The following is a 23,433-nucleotide window of genomic DNA, read 5'->3' as shown; positions in this document are numbered from 1 at the left end:
TTCCTTTGTATGGCATCTACTGATGTAACATACATACAGCCCCAAATGCAGCTTATTAATATACCCATATATGCCATCTACTTATGCGACATGCAGCCTAGTATGCACCATGTATGTCATGTATTTATATGACATCTGCTGATGTGACATACAGACCAGTATACCATGTATTAATATTCCTGTGTATTTCATCTACTGATGGGACATACAGCCCAGTATTTCATGTATTAATATTCCCATGTATGAGATCTTCTGATGTGACATACAGACCAGTATGCCATGTATTAATTTGCTTGTGTATACCATTTTACTGATGTGACATACAGAGCAGCATGCCATGTATTAATATGTTCATGTATGCCATCTACTAATGTGACATACAAACCAGTATGCCATGCATGAATAACTGTGTATGTCATATACAGATGTGACATACAGACCAGTGTGCCATGAATTAATATAACTGTGTATGCCATCGAATGATGTAACATACAGACCAGTATGCCATGAATTAATATATCTGTGTATGTAATCTACCGATGTGACATACAGACCAGTATGCCATGTATTAATAACTGTGTATGTCATCTACGGATGTGACATATAGACCAGTATGCCATGAATTAATATAACTGTATGTAATCTACGGATGTAACATAGAGACCAGTGTGCCATGTATTAATATTCCCATGTATGACATCTACTGATGTGACAAACAGCCCAGTATGTCATGTATTAATATGTTCATGTTAATTTTCCAATGTATGCCATCTACTGATGGGACATACAGCACATAATTTTATGCATTATGGTCTTCTACTGATGGGACATATAACCCAGTATTCCATGTAGAAAATGTGCCCATGTATAACATACAATAAATTCTATATTCACATTTTCCAGTTTAAACACTAAGATTTTGGGTAAGACAGGCACAAAGTGTTGTAGGTTAGGGATATGGTGCGATCTGGTGTCATAAAAGAGCTGTGATCGCTTCAACCAGGGCACTGCCCTACAACTGCCATTATAAGGGCAAATCCTAACCAGAATCTGGACCAGAGAGCTCCTGAAAACGCCATCAAGGGAACACTAGGCTTCTCTCAGATCCCCAATCTGTACTCACGTTCTCATTAGAGGGATCACATAGTTACACAGCAAGATAGTTGGGCCTTAGTTTAGTTAGGTTTAGTTAGGTTAGTTATGAAAGATATCAGATATTATCATGTTCACATTCTTACACTACCAAATGTACCATGGCTATATTACCTTATACACTATGTGGATAAAAGTTTCAGACATGTCCACATATACAAATAAGTGTGTCTGTATAGATGTGTATCATTGAGGTGTATAGGGTGCTGTTTAAGGGGAGAGTCTAGCAGATGTGTCAGACTGTATTGGGAGTGACAATTCTGCACAGAGATGAACTGATGGATAATCTCAGTAAGCGATCAGGTATAACATTGCTGCACTTCTGGGACAATCCACTATGAGTGATGTTCTTCACCGATTGAAAGCAGATGGTGCCACTACAGTGAAACTGTGCTCTGGGTGGCTGAACAGAGAGACTGTGCCAAACAAATCCTACTGCAGAATGTGTCAGGCATGTCCTTTACCACAGACCTTACTGGCTACAATGCATAAGCCACTGGAATACCTATCTGCACCAGGGCAATCTATCAGGTTCTATGTATTACTATGCTCATGTATGCTATCTACTGATGTTGACATACAGACCTTTATGCCATCTATTAATATGTTCATGTATGCCATCTACTGATGTGACATGCAGACCTTTATGCCATTTAATAATATGCCAATGTATGCAATCTACTGATGTGACATACAGACCTTTTTGCCATCTATTAATATGTTCATGTATGCCATCTACTGATGTGACATGCAGACCTTTATGCCATCTACTGATGTGACATACAGACCTTTATGCCATCTATTAATATGACATACAGACCTTTATGCTATATTTTAAAATGCCCATGTATATCAAATACTGATGTGACATACAGACCTTTAGGTCTTGTATTAATATGACCATGTTTTGTTATATACTGATGTGACATACGACATTTATGCCATATATTGATATGCCCATGTTTTGCCATCTACTGATGTGACATACATTTATGCCATCTCTTAATATGCCCATGTATGCCATCTACTGATGTGACATACATACCTTTATGCCATATTTTAATATGCCCATGTATGCAATCTACTGATGTGACATTCAGACCTTTATGCCATCTATTAATATGCCCATGTATGCAATCTACTGATGTGACATACAGAACTTTATGCCATCTATTAATTTGCCCATGTGTGCAATCTACTGATGTGACATACAGACCTGTGTTTCCATGTATTAATATGCCCATGTATGCTATCTTCTGATGTGACATACAGCCCAGTATGTCATGTATGCCATCTATTCATAAACCCATGTATGCCTTCTACTGATGTGACATACCGACCTTTATGTCATGTATTAATATGCCCATGTAGACCATCTAGTAATGTAACATACAGTCCATTATGCCATCTACTGTGTTGACATACTATATGCTATCAATATACCTGTGTATTCCATCTACTGATGTGATAAACAGCCCAGTACTCCAAGTGATATGGCCATGTATTAATATGCTTTGTACGTCATATACTGATGATATACAGCTTAATATGCTATATATTTATTTGCCCATGTATGTAATCTGACACAACATGCAGGCCAATATACCATGTATTAATGTGCCTTTGTATGCCATTTACTGAAGCAACATTTAACCCAGTATGCCATGTACTAACATGCCTATACCATCTGATGTAATCCCAGTATACCATACCATACCATGTAATAATATGTCTGCAATCTACTGACCACGCAATATGCCAGGTTTTAATACGAGCTTATGATGTTTCCCTCCCTATGTATGTGCTGTAGTTAGCGCACTGTGCATTGGATCATGTCAGGTTTGTAGTAATACTAATGCAGGATATAGTGTCTTGATATGGTGCAATGAGTAAACCAAAGTCGGAAAAGTCCAGCACTCATACACCAACCTTCACGCTGCCCAGGATCCTGCAATCCCACAAAGTAGAAAACACCAAAGGAGGCAGCAGCATACATTTTCACAAAGTTTATTTGGCACAAAAGCCCACAACGTTTTGTGGGATTCACCCCTTAATCATGTGGATACAGAGTAACACAAAATCTCTGCCTTATATACACAGGTGTAATTGACAAACAATTATCAATTAACGGATACAATTTCATGTTCATACCACCCTCTAGTGGTGGATCTATCAAATTACATCCTTACTTTTTCAACTAAAGGATACTAAAAAGAACAAAGTGTATTTAACTCTTAAAAATCACATTTACAAATAAAGAAAACAGCCTATAACAAATAGAACTTGTCATCACAATATCTCATAGAAAAATAGACCAAAATAGATCAAGATCCCTATTCATACCTTTGGAATGTAAAGTTTCCAATTTAAAAATCCAAAGCCTCTCTCCTCTTTTTAATAGAATCTCCCTGTTGCCACCCCTTCTCGGTCTATGTACCTGTTCAATAATTTGAAACCTAAATTGCGAAATTTGATGTTTAGCTTTAATAAAATGATGCGCGACAGGGGCATCTAAATTCCCCCTCCTAATGCTAGATTTATTTTCATTAATTCTTTCACGTGCCTTGCGTGTCGCAATGAGTAACATTATATTATGTATACTGGGATATACCAGTCACTGATAAATTATGTGCAATACATGCCCATTTATACCTTATACTTATGCAATAGACATCACCTGTTTATTATGTATATGTACGTATATGCACATATATACCACCTGCTGATGCTGTATACTGTGTAATATATTTATGAATACTCTCATTAGGTATAAAGCAGAAAGCCCATCATAATCTATTACATGTGAAGGCCCAAAAGTGTGCAGTGCAGTATATATCCCATTATATGACACAATTTATTTATTCATAGTACACACTGTGTAGCCATTTGCAATGCAGTTTACAGCCTATATATATATATATATATATATATATATATATATATATATATATATATATATATATATATATATATATATATATATATATATATATATATATATATATATATATATATATATATATATATATATATATATATTATATATATATATAGTCACATCTAATGCTCATCTGAGACAGTTTATTAAGTCCTTACCATTGCTTACCAATGTTTAAGACTTTGATTCCCTTGCTATATGTGAACCTAGAACTTCTGTAAATCTGTTCCCTGAATCTACTAACACTTATATGTTGTGTTCATTATTTACTCACTGTTCTTCTTCTTCTTTTTTTTTTCTTGTAAAAATTAATGTGGAAATACAATCGACTTTGGGAGAGAGCCAGGTCAGAAATAGGCACTGTTACCAAGGGTGTGCGCAGATCAGACGGCAGGCAGGAGTGTGCATATAATAGACACAAGGAAGGAGTGTGTGCAGATCAGACACTAGGAAAAAGTGTGCTCAGATCAGATGCAAAGTAGAGGTAAGTGTGATTACTCTATTTTATTTGTATAACTTTCATCCCAATCATTACTATCATGCTTAAGAAATATCACTATTTATACACGTTAAATGTAAAATATGTTTAATTAACTTTGAAACTAAGAGGAATAATTATTTCTTACATAAAATGGTGGGAGTCCATAATCCATTATTTGTGGGATGAGCAAAACATTCCAGAGCTTTGCTTTTCTCTGCCCAGTATTTGATCTTGCTAGCTTCAGTTATAGTTTTGCCTCCACAAAGAGAATGTAAAACTTGAAGTACTGAAGTAGATAAAAAGATTGATAGGGATTTTATGACCGGTCTTGTACCCATTATTCAGGAGTTTAACTGTGAAGTGAGAATAGTCTTCTAGTGTGGAGTTGTCACATTCCCCCAGTCAAAATCTGGACGTATCTGCCAATTTCCTAATACACTTAAAGTTCCTCATATGAAGGATCTTACTCTAGTGCAGGCTAACTTAAACTGCTGTGGTAAGTAATGCAAGATGTTTCATGTATTTTTTTTTTTATATTCCTGTGATCCATAAGCTATTTTCTTTTTTTTAAGACACGATGAGTCCACGGATCATCTTAATTACTAATGGGATATTCACCTCCTGGTCAGCAGGAGGAGGCAAAGAGCACCACAGCAGAGCTGTTAAATAGCTCCTCCCTTCCCTCCCACTCCAGTCATTCTCTTTGCCTACGTTAGTGATAGGAAGAGGTAAAGTGAGGTGTTAGTATAGATTCTTCAATCAAGAGTTTATTATTATTTTTAAAGTAGTACAAGATTGTGCTGCTTTGTTCTAGGGTGTAGCCATAGTCCATATCAGTCTCTTCAGTAGAGCATTGGTGGCTTTAGAGCAATGGGAACTTGTGGGACATTCTCACTGCGCCTCCCATACATTGATGCTGCCCTAACCCCGATGGCTTAAGTAAGATTACTCAGGCTGCATCCTTAGCCACAGGGCTATGTGAGGGAGAGGCCCTCTTAAACCTGCTGAGCTGCCCTGCTGTCGGGCAGATTGTAAAGGTAAGTGCTGACTTTGTTTTTCTGGGGTCAAGGACATTAACTCAGAGAAAAGTGGGCACTTTAATTTAATCAATTAAACATATAAGGCTCATTTGATAGGGGCTTTTTATGTTTGGGACATCAAGCTCTCTTTATATGGAGGGTATTTGGACAACAATCACTGCAGGCACTGGGGCTGGGAGTTAAGCTGGTTTTATTTTTTGCTATGGTGGTTAATTTTTCCTACGGCTTAAACAAGTAGATAAGCCGGTCGGGAGTTGAAAATGCAGTAACGCCCACGATGGGTGGGGCTTCAAATTTGTGCGCTTCCTGTATCTGCGCAGTATTCAGTACATCTTCTGTGGTAGAGACGTCTGGAGAGCATGTCACTAGAACCGCATGGTTTTCTATACTTGAAGCAGGCGGTTCTAGTACTTTGTGCTTCGGTATTGTTGCGGTTGTCCCGGATCGCTCCTGCTCCACAAGGGGGGATAGTGAAGTTCGATGGCAAGTAGGCGCCTCAGCAGAGTTGCTGAGGTGTAGGAGTGTCTAAATTCTAATTAATTTTTCTTTATTAGTTTATGGGTATTTTTATTTACACTTGCAGTAAAAAGTTGCACTTTTAAATTTAAAGGAACAGTAACATTTTATGCTTTCAAACTTTTTTGGGTAAAATTTAAGTTTTTATTGCATAATTATACTATTGTGACTCAGTATGGACCAAGGAGACTTGCAAAGTGTTATTTGCTCCTTGTGTTTTGATGCAAATGTGGAACCACTGTCAGTGTTTTTTCCTGCTTTGTTTGCCATGTGCTGCTGGCAGCCATTTTACTCACCTCTCTTGCTGACTTTGGTGCATTCTGTGTGATGCTGCTCATTTCCTGCACTTCCTTTTATGGCCAGACTGGTGTACATCATCCGTGTGAGACAGGATGCAGTCTCAGAATTGTGATGTCATCACTTATTATTTAAAGGGCCTTTGTTCAGTATGCTTTGCCCTTGCGTTGTCTCAGACCTGTTTGTAAGAGCTCCTGTGTATTACCTGGCTGTCTGACGCCCCTCTTGGTTCCTGATCCCTGGCTTGTTCCTGACTCTGCTGTTCTCCTTGTTCCTGATTCCGGCTCGTCTGACTACTCGCTTTGGCTCCTGACTTGGCTCGTCTGACTACCAGCTCTGGTTTTGATTCCTGGCTTATTTGACTTGTGGACTTTTTTTTTTTATTTTTTGCTATTAATAAAGGTGTCATTATTTTTGCACTTCTCGTCTCAGTCTGATTCCTGGCACCCTGACAACCACCTATCCCTTTCTGTCCCTCATGTATTGAGAGGACTTTAAACCATAGGGAAAAGAAAATGTATGCTTACCTGATAAATTTATTTTATTTTTTTACACGATGAGTCCACGGATCATCTTAATTACTAATGTGATATTCACCTCCTGGTCAGCAGGAGGCGGCAAAGAGCACCACAGCAGAGCTGTTAAATAGCTCCTCCCTTCCCTCCCACTCCAGTCATTCGACTGAAGTTAGGAAGAGAAAGGAAAAGCCAAGGGGCAGAGGTGTCTGAAGTTTACAAAAACCCATAACCTGTCTATAAGAATAGGGCGGGCCGTGGACTCATCGTGTCAAAAAATAAATAAATTTATCAGGTAAGCATAAATTTTCTTTTCTTTTTAAAGACACGATGAGTCCACGGATCATCTTAATTACTAATGGGATTCGATACCCAAGCTAGAGTACACAAATGATACGGGAGGGACAAGACAGGGAACCTAAACGGAAGGCACCACTGGTTGAAGAACCTTTCTCCTAAAAGCTTCCTCAGCCGAGGCAAAAGTGTCAAATTTGTGAAACTTTGAAAAAGTGTGAAGAGAGGACCAAGTTGCAGCCGTGCAAATCTGTTCCACAGAAGCTTAATTTTTGAATGCCCATGAGGAAGCAACAGCCCTCGTGGAATGAGCTGTTACTCTCAGGAGGCTGCTGTCCAGCAGTCCCATATGCAAAACGTATGATGCTCTTCAGCAAAAAAGAAAGAGAAGTAGCCATGGCTTTCTGTCCCTTGCGTTTCCCTGAGAAAACGACAAACAAAGAAGAAGACTGATGAAAATTCTTAGTCGCCTGCAGGTAAAACTTTAAAGCACGGACCACATCCAAATTATGCAAGTCTTTCCTTCTTAGAAGAAGGATTAGGACATAAAGAAGGCACAACAATCTCCTGATTAATTTGGAAAAAAATTAGTTTATTATCAAACCTGGTGAGTTTGAAATACTGCTCACCTTTAAAACTTTCCCAAAAGGTTTATAAATACAATGCTAATATAAGGTGGTGCAAAGTAATGCCAAGTTCTACTCAAATAAACTTATGCTAGTTATTATATAGGTCTTATTTTGACCTTAATAGTATGTGTTCCAAAATAACAAGGGTGGCATGTCTCTATTTATCCTTATGGTTTTGTAGGTTGTTTAACTCCGTGAGAGGTTTCTAATAGAATAAGTCAGTGTGTTAAGGTGAAATGTAATGATTTTATTATACAGTATCCAATTCTTAAAATACAATGCTAAAAATACTTTTATATTTAAAAACACCGGTGTTGAATGATACCACTTTAAATTCAATATATATTACAATTACTAAATAGATCTTAAGCATGTACACTTGTTAATAAAACATATAAGTACTTGATACATTAAAATGGAAACATAAAAAGTCCTTGAAACATCTCGTTTCAGATAAACCCTCTATTGGTTGTTAATATTTTCAAGGTAAGGTTGCAAATACCTTTCTAGGCTTGAATTAAGATCTTGGCTTATAAATTATAAATTATAGTTATCTTGTTATATTTAGGCAAGTGCTTCAACAAATATAACAGTTTGTGGCTTAGCTGTGCACATTTACGTGAGACTGCCTATGAGCTGTAACTCTCTCAGGAGGCTGCTGTTCAGCAGTCTCATATGCAAAACGTATGATGCTCTTCAGCAAAAAAGAAAGAAGTAGCTTTCTGTCCCTTGCGTTTCCCTGAGAAAACCACAAACAAAGAAGACTGACGAAAATCCTTAGTCGCCTGCAGGTAAAACTTTAAAGCACGGACCACGTCCAAATTGTGCAAAAGTCTTTCCTTCTTAGAAGAAAGATTAGGACACAAAGAAGGTACAACAATCTACTGATAAATGTTCCGATCAGAAACAACCTTAGGAAGAAATCCTAATCTGGTACGCAAAACTACCTTATCTGCATGGAAAATAAGATAAGGAGACTCATACTGTAATGCTGAGAGTTCTGACACTCTCCGAGCAGAAGAAATAGCCCCAAGAAATAAAACCTTCCAAGATAACAATTTTTAATATATAAGGAATGCATAGGCTCAAACGGAGCCCCTTGAAGAAATTAAGACTCCATGGAGGAGTAACTGGTTTAAACACAGGCCTGATCCTCACCAAGGCCTGACAAAAAGATTGTACATCTGGAACATCCGCCAGTTGTTTGTGTAACAAAACAGATAATGCTGAGATTTGACCCTTTAGGGAACTCGTCGATAAACCTTTCTACAAACCTTCTTGGAGAAAAGATAAAATTCTAGGAATCCTAACTCTACTCCATGAGTAGCCCTTGGATTCACACCAGTAAAGATATTTCTTTCATGTAATTGCCAAGAGTCCATGAGCTAGTGACATATGGGATATACAATCCTACCAGGAGGGGCAAAGTTTCCCAAACCTCAAAATGCCTATAAATACACCCCTCACCACACCTACAATTCAGTTTTACAAACTTTGCCTCTTATGGAGGTGGTGAAGTAAGTTTGTGCTAAGATTTCTACGTTGATATGCGCTTCTCAGCATTGTTGAAGCCCGATTCCTGAGTACAGCGAATGTCAGAGGGACACAAAGGGAGTATCACTTATTTGAATACGATGATTTCCCTAACGGGGGTCTATTTCATAGGTTCTCTGTTATCGGTCGTAGAGATTCATCTCCTACCTCCCTTTTCAGATCGACGATATACTCTCAAATTTACCATTACCTCTACTAAGAACTGTTTTAGTACTGGTTTGGCTATCTGCTATATGTGGATGGGTGTCTTTTGGTAAGTATGTTTTTTATTACTTAAGACACCTCGGCTATGGGTTGGCACTTTATACATTTATATAAAGTTTTAAATATATGTATTGTACTTATATTTGTCTTGAGTCAGGTTCATGTATTTCCTTCAGCAGACTGTCAGTTTCATATTTGGGAATTTAAACATTTTAATACATTTTTTTTCTTACCTGGGGTTTAGTCTTTTTTTTTTTCAATTGACTACTTCTTGCTATTGCGGGTATTAGGCCCGCGGGTGCGTCAAATGCTAAACTTTATTGCGTCATTCTTGGCACGAAAATATTTTTGGCTCGAAAAAATAAGTTTATGACGCAACTTCGTCATTTCCGGCGTCATACGTGACGCCGAGACCTTTCACACGGCGGCGTCATTAGTGACGCAAGTGTGTCATTTCCGGTTATTTCAATACCCCATTGATGTTTGCCTCTTGCTTTTCTCTATCAGAGGCCTATGCTTTTGCATTTTTTACCATTCCTGAAACTGTCATATAAGGAAATAGATCATTTTGCTTTATATGTTGTTTTTTCTCTTACATTGAGCAAGATGTTCCAATCTGATCCTGTCTCAGAAGTTTCTGCTGGAACATTGCTGCCTGACATCGGTTCTACCAAAACTAAGTGCATTTGTTGTAAAAGTGTAGAAATTATTTCACCAAATGTCATTTGTAATAGTTGTCATGATAAACTTTTACATGCAGATAGTGTTTCCATCAGTAATAATACATTGCCAGTTGCAGTTCCTTCAACTTCTAATGTGCATGATATACCTGTAAATTTTAAAGAATTTGTTTCTGATTCTATTTTGAAGGCTTTGTCTGCATTTCCACCTTCTAATAAACTTAAAAGGTCTTTAAAAACTTCACATTTAGCTGATGAAATTTCAAATGGCCAACAACATAATAATTTATCCTCTTCTGATGAGGATCTATCTGATTCAGAAGATCCTTCCTCAGACATTGACACTGACAAATCTACTTATTTATTTAAAATAGAGTATATGCGTTAGTGTTAATTACTTTGGATATTGAGGTAACCAGTTCTATTGACGTTCAGTCTAATAAACGTTTAAATGCTGTTTTTAAACCTCCTGTGGTTTCCCCAGGGGTTTTTCCTATTCCTGAGGCTATTTCTGATATGATTTCTAGGGAATGGAATAAGCCAGGTACTTCTTTTATTCCTTCTTCAAGGTTTAAAAAATTGTATCCTTTACCAGCAAAATCTATAGAGTTTGATGGGGCTATTTCTACTCTTGTTAAACGTACCACTATTCCTATGGAAGATAGTACTTCCTTTAAGGATCCTTTAGATAGGAAGCTTGAATCTTATCTAAGGAAGGCCTATTTATATTCAGGTCATCTTCTCAGACCTGCTATTTCTTTGGCTGATGTTGCGGCTGCCTCAACTTTTTGGTTGGAGAATTTAGCGCAACGAGAATTGGATCCTGACATATCTAGCATTACTCGCTTACTGCAACATGCTAATCATTTTATTTGTGATGCCATTTTTGATATTATCAAAATTGATGTTAGATCCATGTCTTTAGCTGTATTAGCTAGAAGAGCTTTGTGGCTTAAATCTTGGAATGCTGATATGACATCTAAATCTAGATTACTATCTCTTTCTTTCCAAGGTAATAATTTATTTGGTTCTCAGTTGGATTCTATTATTTCAACTATCACTGGAGGAAAAGGAGTTTTCCTGCCTCAGGATAAAAAACCTAAGGGTAAATCTAAGGCTTCTAACCGTTTTCGTTCCTTTCGTCGGAATAAGGAACAAAAACTCAATCCTCCTCCCAAGGAATCTGCTTCCAATTGGAAGCCTTCCTCAAATTGGAATAAATTCAAGCCATTTAGGAAACCAAAGTCAGCCCCTAAGTCTGCATGAAGGTGCGGCCCTCATTCCAGCTCAGCTGGTAGGGGGCAGATTGAGGTTTTTCAAGGATTTTTGGATAAGATCTGTCCAAAATCATTGGATTCAGAGCATTGTCTCTCAAGGGTATCGAATAGGATTCAAAGTAAAACCTCCTGTGAGAAGATTTTTTCTCTCACGTATCCCTGTAAATCCAGTAAAAGCTCAGGCTTTTCTGAAGTATGTTTCAGACCTGGAGTCTTCAGGGGTAATCATGCCAGTTCCTCCTCAGGAACAAGGTTTGGGGTTTTATTCAAACCTATTCATTGTTCCAAAGAAAGAAAATTTATTCAGACCAGTTCTGGATCTGAAAATTTTGAATCGTCATGTAAGAGTACCAACTTTCAAGATGGTGACTATAAGGACTATTCTGCCTTTTGTTCAGCGAGGACATTATATGTCCACAATAGACTTGCAGGATGCATACCTTCATATTCCGATTCATCCAGAACACTTTCAGTTTCTGAGATTCTCTTTTCTAGACAAGCATTACCAATTTGTTGCTCTTCCATTTTGCCTAGCAGCAGCTCTAAGAATCTTTTCAAAGGTTCTGGGTGCCCTATTATCTGTAATCGGAGAACAGGGTATTGCGGTGTTTCCTTATTTGGATGATATCTTGGTACTAGCTCAGTCTTTTCATACTGTAGAATCTCACACGAATCAACTATTGTTGTTTCTTCGGAAACATGGTTGGAGGATCAATTTACCAAAACGTTTCTTGATTCCTCAGACAAGGGTCACCTTTGTAGGCTTCCAGATAGATTCAGTGTCCATGACTCTGTCTCTAACAGACAAGAGACGTTTAAAATTGGTAGCAGCATGCCGGCACCTTCAGTCTCAGTCATTCCCTTCAGTGGCTATGTGCATGGAAGTTTTAGGTCTCATGACTGCAGCATCGGACGCAATCCCCTTTGCTCGTTTTCACATGAGACCTCTACAGCTTTGCATGCTGAATTAATGGTGCAGGGATTATACAAAGATATCACAATTAATATCCTTGAATCCCAATGTACGACACTCTGACATGGTGGATAGATCACCATCGTTTGGTTCAAGGGGCTTCTTTTGTTCGGCCAACCTGGACTGTGATCTCAACAGATGCGAGTCTTTCAGGTTGGGGAGCTGTTTGGGGATCTCTGACAGCACAAGGGGTTTGGAAATCTCAAGAGGCGAGATTACCTGTGCAATTTTCAGGGCTCTTCAGTTCTGGCCTCTGCTAAAGAGAGAACCGTTCATTTGTCTTCAGACGGACAATATCACAACTGGCTTATGTCAATCATCAGGGTGGGACTCACAGTCCCCATGCTATGAAAGAAGTATCTCGGATACTTGCTTGGGCGGAATCCAGCTCCTGTCTAATCTCTGCAGTGCATATCCCAGGTGTAGACAATTGGGAGGCGGATTATCTCAGCAGCCAGACTTTACATCCAGGGGAGTGGTCTCTCCATCCAGATGTGTTTTCTCGGATTGTTCAGATGTGGAGTCTTCCGGAGATAGATCTCATGGCCTCTCATCTAAACAAAAAACTTCCCAGATACCTGTCCAGGTCCAGGGATGTTCAGGTGGAAGCAGTGGATGCACTGACACTTCCTTGGTGTTATCATCCTGCTTACATCTTCCCGCCTCTAGTTCTCCTTCCAAGAGTGATCTCCAAAATCATCATGGAACAGTCTTTTGTGTTGCTGGTGGCTCCAGCATGGGCACACAGGTTTTGGTATGCGGATCTGGTTCAGATGTCCAGTTGCCCGCCTTGGCCACTTCCGTTACGGCCGGACCTACTATCTCAAGGTCCGTTTTACCATCAGGATCTCAAAACATTGAATTTGAACGTATGGAAATTGAACTCTTAGTTCTAAGTCATAGAGGTTTCTCTGAATCCGTGATTACTATGTTACAAGCTCGTAAATCCGTCTCTAGGAAGATTTATTATAGAGTTTGGAAGACTTACATTTCATGGTGTTCTTCTCATAAATTCTCCTGGCATTCTTTTAGAATTCCTAGAATTTTACAGTTCCTTCAGGATGGTTTGGATAAGGGTTTGTCTGCAAGTTCCTTGAAAGGACAAATCTCCGCTCTTTCTGTTTTATTTCACAGAAAGATTGCTATACTTTCTGATATTCACTGTTTTGTATAGGCTTTAGTTTGTATTAAGCCTGTCATTAAATCAATTTCTCCTCCTTGGAGTCTTAATTTGGTTCTGAAGGCTTTACAGGCTCCTCCATTTGAGCCTATGCATTCTTTGGACATTAAACTACTTTCTTGGAAAGTGTTGTTCCTTTTGGCTATCTCTTCTGCTAGAAGAGTTTCTGAGCTATCTGCTCTTTCTTGTGAGTCTCCTTTTCTTATTTTTCATCAGGATAAGGCAGTTTTGCGGACTTCTTTTCAATTTTTACCTAAGGTTGTGAATTCTAACAACATTAGTAGATTAATTGTTGTCCCTTCCTTATGTCCTAATCCTAAGAATTCTTTGGAGAGATCCTTACATTCTTTGGATGTGGTAACAGCTTTGAAATATTATGTGGAAGCAACTAAAGATTTCAGGAAGACTTCCAGTCTATTTTGTTTTATTTTCTGGTCCTAGGAAAGGTCAGAAGGCTTCTGCTATTTCCTTGGCTTCTTGGTTGAAACTTTTGATTCATCAAGCTTATTTGGAGTCGGGTCAGGCTCCGCCTCAGGGAATTACAGCTCATTCTACTAGATCAGTCTCCACCACTGTTCCCTCTAAGACCAGTTTTTTGTGCGGCCCAGCAGTGAAACAGTTAATCAAGTAACCACACCCAGCAATTAGCAAACATTGCACAATGCAGACTGGAAGGTATGGTTCTCTTATTAACTGTTTCACTGCTGGGCCGCACACAAAACTGGCCTTAGAGGGAACACTGGTCTCCACTTCGTGGGCTTTTAAGAATGAAGCTTCAGTTGATCAGATTTGCAAAGCGGCGACTTGGTCCTCTTTGCATACATTTACTAAATTCTACCGTTTTGATGTATTTGCTTCTTCTGAAGCAGTTTTTGGTAGAAAAGTTCCTCAGGCAGCTGTTCCAGTTTGATTCTTCTGCTTTTGATTTAAGTTTTTTTTTCTTTCAAAAATGAAAATAAACTTTTTTTTTTGGGGTTGTGGATTAATTTTTTTCAGCGGAATATGGCTGTTTTTATTTTTATTCCCTCCCCCTCTAGTGACTCTTGAGTGGAAGACTCCACATCTTGGGTATTGATATCCCATATGTCACTAGCTCATGGACTCTTGCCAATTACATGAAAGAAAACATAATTTATGTAAGAACTTACCTGATAAATTCATTTCTTTCATATTGGCAAGAGTCCATGAGGCCCACCCTTTTTATGGTTATGGTTTTTTGTATAAAGCACAATTATTTCCAAATTTCCTTTGTTGATGCTTTCTACTCCTTTCTTTATCACCCCACTGCTTGGCTATTCGTTAAACTGAATTGTGGGTGTGGTGAGGGGTGTATTTATAGGCATTTTGAGGTTTGGGAAACTTTGCCCCTCCTGGTAGGATTGTATATCCCATAAGTCACTAGCTCATGGACTCTTGCCAATATGAAAGAAATGAATTTATCAGGTAAGTTCTTACATAAATTATGTTTTACACCAAATCTTATGGTAAATTCTTCTAGTTACAGGCTTCCGACCCTGACTCATGGTCTCTATGACCGAATCAGAAAACCCCCGCTTAGATAAGATTAAGCGTTCAATCTCCAAGCAGTCAGCTTCAGAGAAACTAGATTTGGGTGAAGGACGGGGCCCCTGAATCAGAAGGTCTTTCCGCAACGGAAGTCTCCAAGATGGTAGAGATGTCATCTCCACCAGATCTGCATACCAAATCCTGCAAGGTTAGGCCGGTACTATGAGGATCACCGGGGCCCTTTCCTGCTTGATTCAAGCAATTACTCAAGGAAGAACAAACAGAGGAAACAGGTATGCTAGATTGAAGGTCCAAGGGGCCGCCAGAGCATCTATCAGTTGCGTCTGGGGGTCCCTGGATCTGGACCCGTATCTCTGGAGCTTGGCATTCTGTTGCGATGCCATGAGATCTAATTCCGGCCGACCCCACTTGAGAATCAGGCTGGAAAACACTTCCGGGTGGAGTTCCCACTCCCCCCGGATGAAAGGTCTGCCTGCTCAGGAAATCCGCCTCCCAGTTGTCCACCCCTAGGATGTGGATTGCCGACAAACAGCAAGAATGGGCCTCCGCCCATTGGATTATTTTAGATACCTCTGTCATCGCCAAGGAACTCCTCGTTTCCCCCCCTGATGATTGATGTAGGCCACTGATGTTATGTTGTCCGACTGGAACTTGATAAACGGTGCCATGGCTAACTGAGGCCAGGCCAGAAGAGCATTGTAGATCGCTCTTAGTTCCAGAATGTTTATGGGTAAAGCAGACTCTGACTGAGTCCATATTCCCTGAGCCTTTAGAGAGCCCCAGACTGCTCCCCACCCTAGAAGGCTGGCATCTGTTGTCACAATCACCCAAGTAGGTCTGCGAAAGCATGTTCCCTGGGTGAGATGATCCAGAGACAACCACCATTGAAGAGAGTCCCTTGTCTCCTGCTCCAGTAGAAGACGAGGGGACAAGTCCGAATAATCTCCGTTCCACTGTCTCAGCATGTTCAACTGCAGAGCTCTTAGATGGAAGCAAGCAAACGGGATGATGTCCATTGCCGTCACCATCAACCCGATTAACTGCATGCATTGAGCCACTTATTGTCGAGGAGTGGACTAAAGGGCTAAACAAGTATCGATAATCTTTAATTTCCTGCCCTCCGTCAGAAATATCTTCATAGAGTCTATTATGGTTCCTAGGATAGTTACCCTTGTGTTTGGAACTAAGGAATCTTTTTCTAAATTTACCTTCCAGCCCTGGGATCTTAGGAAGGACAACACCAAGTCCGTGTGTGATCTTGCTAGCTGAAAGGATGGCGCTTGAACTAGAATGTCGTCCAGATAAGGCGCCACTGCAATGTCTTTTGATCGAAGTACCGCCAACAGAGATCCCAGAACCTTTGTGAAGATTCTGGGGGCTGTGGCAAGACCGAAAGGAAGAGCCACAAACTGGTGTTTGTCCAGAAAGGCAAACCTTAAGAACTTGTGATCATCCTTGCGAATGGGAACATGTAGGTACGCGTCCTTTAAATCCACTGTTGTCATAAATTGACCCTCCTGGATCAATGGAAGAATGAAACGAATATTTTCCATCTTGAAGGATGGTACCCTGAGAAACTTGTTTAGACTCTTGAGGTCTAGAATTGGTCTGAAGGTTCCCTCTTTTTTGGGAAGAACAAATAGGAATAAAACCCCAGTCCCTGTTCCTGAATTGATAGCTGCAACTCTTGAATGTGAAATTGCAACTGAGTGTTAGGATAGGTAGTTGCTTGGCAGAAGTAGATTTAAATATAAGACAGTGTGTGTGTATGTATATGTGTGTATGTATGTGTGTGTATATATATATATATATATATATATATATATATATCTGCTTTGTTTGAGCCTAAGGTACTTGAAACAACCAGGCTTGACAGAACTGTACAGAGCAACACTTGCCCTTTAATAAACTTGGTCTCTGTCCCTGCTGCTGTGCTTGCATTCAACTATGGAGAGCTGTTGTGCTGCTGCAGTTGGAGCAGTCTCCTGTGTGAGCTGTGATCAGAGCAGGCTTGTGTGGAACCAATCCGGTTACAGATGCGTGAGGGGGCGTGGCCAAGCTCCAGTGCTGCACTGACACTATTGAAAGCCAATCCTGTGAGTAAGGTCTTTGAAATGCTGTGGTTAATTTCCAGAGAGGCAGGCTTCCCCAGGTAAGCAGCTTGTCATAACAAAAGTCAAACTCAAAGTGCGAGTGTTTGCGTCTCAGCACAGTGCAGTTAGCATTCAGTGTCCAATTATTATACCTGAGACCGGATGGAAGAGGTCAGAGCAAAAGGGTAGTAGCAGGTAAAGCTTGTAGTATCCAAGCCTGCAGGAGCAGATTGTATATAAACAAGAATAGTCCCTTAGCAGCTAGTTGGCAAATGAGTGAATCAGGTATTTAGCAACAAAGAGACTTCAATCCTTTGGTAATGTAACATGCAAGATTTATATATAAAGTTGGTATCCAGGGTTGTAATCCAGTAAGAGATTTGTCTAGTGACATGCAGTAGACAGTTGTAGCTTCAGCTTGTGAGCAAAATAACTAAGCACCTGTTTAAGGTGCAATGATGACTTAAATAGGGGAGTAACCCAGGAGAGCAGGAAATCCAGGGTAGGAAGGAAAAGGTGGACTGGAATCCTCACAGACCCCCTCCCCTCAAGCAAGCCGTCCCACGGCTTGAAGCTTAGGTCTATGAGGGTAACGTCTATGGAACCTCGAGACAAGTCTCGGGGCGTTCAGGTTGCTGTAAGGTTCCCAGGAGTCATTGTCTGGAGTGAAGCCTTTCCAGCGAACTAAATATTGGAGTTCACCCTTTAAGAGCCTGGAATCCAAAATGTCTTGGACTTCAAAAGTCTCTTCATCCAAAACCGGAGGTAAAGGTGGAAGCATAACAGTTTGATGGTCAACAGTGGAAGCTGGTTTCAATAAGGAAACGGGAACGAGGGGTGAATTTTAAGTGAAGACGGTAGATCAAGCACAACAGCGTTGTCATTTATAATGCGGACGATTTTTCCGTAACACCTGGAAATTTTCAGCAAGGTTCTGTGTAAGATCATCAACAGAGGGGTTGGGAATGGAATCTGAATAATCGAACGAAAACCTTGGGTGGTAGGCGTAGTTGGCATAGAACGGTGTCATTTTGGAGGAGGTATGTAGTGTGTTGTTGTAGGAGAATTCCGCCATCAACAAGAATGTCGACAAGTCATGTTGTCGGTATGCACAGTAGCACCGAAGATACTGCTCTAGCCACTGGTTCAATCTTTCCGATTGGCCGTTGGTTTGAGGGTGGTATGAGGTAGATAAGCGGTGGTCAATTTGAAGGACTCTACTAAGATGCTTCCAAAACCGGGAGGTGAATTGACTACCCCTATCTGTGGTTATAATGGAGGGAAGACCGTATATTCTTACAATAGAATCGAGGAAGAGCTGGGCAGTTTCAGCAGAGGTAGGTAATTTATGGAATGGTATAAAATGAGCCATCTTCGTTAGCAGATCAGTGACAACTAATATGGTGTTTTTACCCAAACTTACTGGCAAATCAACAAGAAAGTCCATTCTTAAATGAGTCCAAGGTTTCTCTGGAATTGGCATGGACATAAGTAGACCATAAGGTGTTTTTTTCTCTGCTTTGGACGTTATGCTCACAGTGCAGTTCCTGATGTAATCTTTTACAGAAGATTCCATCCTGGGCCACCAATAGTCTCGTTTGATCAGTTCAAGAGTCCTGTGGCTACCTGGATGACCAAGAAGTGGAGGGTCGTGATACTGTTTGATCAGATCCTGTCTCAGTGTATGAGGGATGTACAACTTGGAATCGTTGTAGTACAAATCGTTTTCTGAGGTGGTAAGGTTTTGTGGAACATCTTTATCTATGCTTAAAGCCTCCTTTAAACTTTTGGTTGAGAAAGGTATCAATCCTAAGAACCTATCTGGTGGTATGATTGAGGTAGGTGAGAGATCCTTTGAAACTTTCTCTTCTGTTCTCTCTATTCGGGATAAGGCATCCGCCTTCCCATTTCGAGAACCCGGCCGATAGATAATCTGGTAGTTAAAGCGACTAAAGTACAGGCTCCATCTCACCTGTCTTCCTGAAAGAGTTTTATTTTTTTGTAGGTATTCTAGGTTACGGTTCATGTAATAACAATCCTATGTACTAAAAGAAGTTCATTTTGTCACAAAATAATGGTTAACTTGCCCCAACCTCAGCACCTCAGCCTCTGCTGAAGTGCTCCTACCTGCCAGAATATTGTTAGGATATGTTGCACAACGATCTTTCCTTTCGGGTACCGCAATAAAATGCTTGTAAACCATTTGATTCAGGAAGTACTCAGTGTCTGTATTAGAAGCGCATGTCTCACATGCGACTCCAGAACAGACCTGAAAACTGCGCAATGAGGAATAGCTAGTAGCGCTACTGAATGGCGCCAAAAACAAAACCGGAAGGACTGCCCATCGTGGGCGTGGCCTAACCCGTACATTTCAAACAATGAAACCACCGGAGCCATAATTAAGTCTCTCAAATTCAGCAAACTGCTTTCTCCAGCCCCAGTGCCCTTTCATATGCTGCCCCAAACATCTTTGACCCAGGAAAGAAAACAATGTCCCACATAAAGCACCACTTAAATAAAAAGAGCCCTTTATGTCTATGTGCCATTCAAATTCTGAGTCCTTATCCCCAGAAATAAGGTAGCACTTACCTTGTCTTCTGCCTGGCGGCAAAGGCATCTCTCAGGCTTGAGAGGTCCTGTCCCTCACATCGACCTGAGGAAATAGAAATGCTGAGTGACTAAAAATCTCAGACTAAAGGATAAGGGCAGCAAGAAAATCATGGGAGGTGCAGTGAGAATTATGTCCCACAAGTTCCCATTGCTCTAAAGCTACCAAAGCTCTACTGGACTGATATGGACTACGGCTACACCCTAGAACAAAGCAGCACACTCTGGCACTACTTTTAAAATAATAAACTCTTGATTGAAGAATTTAATCTAACACCTCACTTTACCTCTTCCTATCACTAACGTAGGCAAAGAGAATGACTGGGGTGGGAGGGAAGGGAGGAGCTATTTAACAGCTCTGCTGTGGTGCTCTTTGCCTCCTCCTACTGACCAGGAGGTTAATATCTCATTAGTAATTAAGATGATCCGTGGACTCATCGTGTCTTAAAAATGAAAAGATTTTTTCTGAGCAAAACTTTTCAAAGGCGGATACTTTCCAAGAGTCTAATGATGAGGTTCAGGGTGTGCCGCAGCTTTCTCCCCAAGCGTCCCAAAATTTAACGCTCGCACAAGCATTGCCCTGCACTTCTGCTATAGCTCCCGTTGGAGTTACTTAAAAGACATTGCTTCGCTCATGTCTTCTACAATTTCTGATGCATTGTCTGCTTTCCCAATGTTGCAGGGCAAACGTAAGAGGAAAACCAGTCATTCAGTAAGTTCTGATGCAATTGTTGCAGTTTCGGAGGTACCCTCCCAAGACCATGAAGAGGAGGGTACTGCTGTTTCATCTGAGGGTGAAATCTCAGATTCAGAAGGTTCATTGCCTCTGACGGATTCAGAGGTTGTAACTTTTAGGTTTAAGCTATAACACCTCCGCCTGCTACTCAGGGAGGTTTTGATTACTTTAGACTGGGACTCCACGGTTGTGGTTGCTCCTGCAAAGTCTAGTAAATTAGACAGATATTTCGAAGTTCCTTCTTAATCAGATGTATTTCCGGTTCCAAAGCGAGCTTCGGAGATCGTTACTAAGGAGTGGGAGAGACCAGGCATTCCCTTTTCTCCCTCCTCTATTTTTAAGATGTTTCCCATAGCTGACTCTTTCAAGGAGGCTTGGCGAACAGTTCCTAAGGTGGAAGGAGCTATTTCCACCTTAGCCAAGAGAACCACTATTCCCATAGAGGATAGTTGTGCTTTTAAAGACCCTATGGACAAGAAGTTAGAGGGTTTACTTAAAAAGATTTATTTTCACCAGGGTCTGCTATTAGTCTGCTGCGTGCATTACTACAGTCACTAGAGCAGCAGCATATTGGTTTGATGCTTTGTCCGAGTCTCTCAGGACGGAGACTTCTTTGGAGGAGATCCAAGACAGGATAAAAGCTCTGAAGCTAGCTAATTCTTTTATTACGGACGCTTCCCTTCAGATTATCAAACTGGCAGCTAAGAGTTCGGGTTCCTCATGGTTAAAACCTTGGTCGGCGGATGTGTCATCTAAGTCTAAGCTTCTAGCGATTCCTTACAAGGAAATTATCGGGAGGTAATGGTCATCTCCTTCCTCAGGATAAGAGAAACAAACAAAAGGGACGACAGAGTAATTTTCGTTCCTTTCAAAATTTTAAGGGAAATTCTTCCTCTTCCTCCTCTAAGCAGGAGCAATCTAAGCCTACATGGAGACCCAACCAGTCTTGGAACAAGGGTAAACAATCCAAGAAGCCGGCTACTGAATCCAAAACAGCATGAAGGGCATGCCCCCGATCCGGGACCGGATCTGGTAGGGGGCAGACTTTCCTTCGTTCAGGCTTGGGTTCGGGACGTTCAGGATCCCTGGGCAATAGATAGTGTCTCAGGGATACAAATTGGAGTTCAAAAGTTTTCCTCCCTGAGGCAGGTTTCTTCTTTCAAGATTATCTGCAGACCAGACAAAAAGAGAGGCTTTCTTACATTGTGTAAGAGACCTTGTTGTCCTGGGAGTGATTTTTCCCATCTCAGTACAGGAACAGGGTCAGGGTTTTTATTACAATCTGTTCGTGGTTCCCAAAAAGGAGGGAACTTTCAGACCAATTTTAGACCTAAATTTCTCAGAGTGCCGTCCTTCAAGATGGAAACTATTCGTTCCATTCTTCCCTTAATCCCGGAGGGTCAGCTCATGACAACTGTGATTTAAAGGACGCATACCTACATGTTCCTATTCACAGGGATCATCACAAGTTCCTAAGATTTGCCTTTCAGGCTCTTCCTTTCGGCCTGGCCACTGCTCCCAGAATCTTCACAAAGATTCTGGGGTTTCTGTTGGTGGTACTTCGGTCAAGGAGCATAGGGGTGGTGCCTTATCTGGACGACATTCTAGTCCAGGCGCCATTGTTTCAACTAGCAAGATCCCACACCGACATAGTGTTATCTTTCCTGAGAACTCACGGGCGGAAGGTAAGTTTGGGAAAGAGTTCGCTAGTCCCATGTACAAGAGTCATTTTCTTTGGTACCATTATAGACTCATTGTCCATGAGGATTTTTCTGACAGAAGTCAGGAAATCAAAGATTATAGATACATGCCAAGTCCTTCAGTCCACTTCTCGGCCGTCCAGTGGCTCAGTGCATGGAGCTAATAGGGCTGATGGTGGCGGTAATGGAAATCATCCCGTTTGCTCGTTTCCATCTCAGACCTCTGCAGTTAAGCATGCTCAGGCAATGGAACGGAGATTATGCGGACTTGTCTCCTCGATTAACTCTGGAACAGGAGACAAGGGACTCTCTTCAATGATGGTTGTCTCTGGATCATCTCTCCCAGGGAACCTGCTTTCGCAGACCATCTTGGATGGTTGTGACAACAGATGCCAGCCTTCTGAGGTGGGGAGCAGTCTGGGGCTCCCTAAAGGCTCATAGTTTGGACTCAGTCTGTTCTCCCTATAAGCATTCTGGAACTGAGAGCGATCTACAATGCTCTTCTGGCCTGGCCTCATTTAGCCACGGTCCAGTTTATCAGGTTCCAGTCGGACAACATAACTTCAGTGGCTTACATCAATCATCAGGGAGGAACGAGGAGTTCCTTAGCGATGAAGGAGGTATCCAAGATAATTCAGTGGGCGGAGGCCCATTCTTGCTGTCTGTCGGCGATCCATATCCCAGGGGTGGACAACTGGGAGGCGGACTTCCTGAGCAGGCAGACTTTTCATCCGGGGGAGTGGGAACTCCATCCGGAGGTGTTCTCCGACCTGATTCTTATGTGGGGTCAGCCGGAATTGGATCTCATGGCATCTAGTCAGAATGCCAAGCTTCCGAGATACGGGTCGAGGTCCAGGGACCCCCAGGCAGAACTGATAGATGCTCTGGTGGTTCCTTGGTCCTTCAGTCTAGCATACCTATTTCCTCCATTTGCTCTTCTTCCTCGGGTAATTGCTCGAAGCAAACAGGAGAGGGCTTCGGTGATCCTCATAGCACCGGCCTGGCCACGCAGGATTTGGTATGCGGATCTGGTCGGGATG

General features: G+C 41.0%; 1 long non-coding RNA gene across 1 annotated transcript in view; it reads left to right on the top strand.

Moving 5' to 3' along the window:
- The first annotated feature begins 4,223 nt into the window (after window positions 1–4,223).
- The window catches only part of LOC128643117 (uncharacterized), a 36,180-nt gene continuing 16,970 nt past the window's right edge, over window positions 4,224–23,433 (top strand). Inside the window, exon 1 of the long non-coding RNA XR_008399774.1 lies at window positions 4,224–4,574. This is a non-coding gene — a long non-coding RNA (uncharacterized LOC128643117). The remainder of the gene's footprint in view (window positions 4,575–23,433) is intronic.

The sequence above is a fragment of the Bombina bombina genome, chromosome 12 (genome assembly GCF_027579735.1).
Source record: "Bombina bombina isolate aBomBom1 chromosome 12, aBomBom1.pri, whole genome shotgun sequence".
Taxonomy (NCBI): domain Eukaryota; kingdom Metazoa; phylum Chordata; class Amphibia; order Anura; family Bombinatoridae; genus Bombina; species Bombina bombina.
This window is presented reverse-complemented; position numbering and strand designations above follow the sequence as displayed.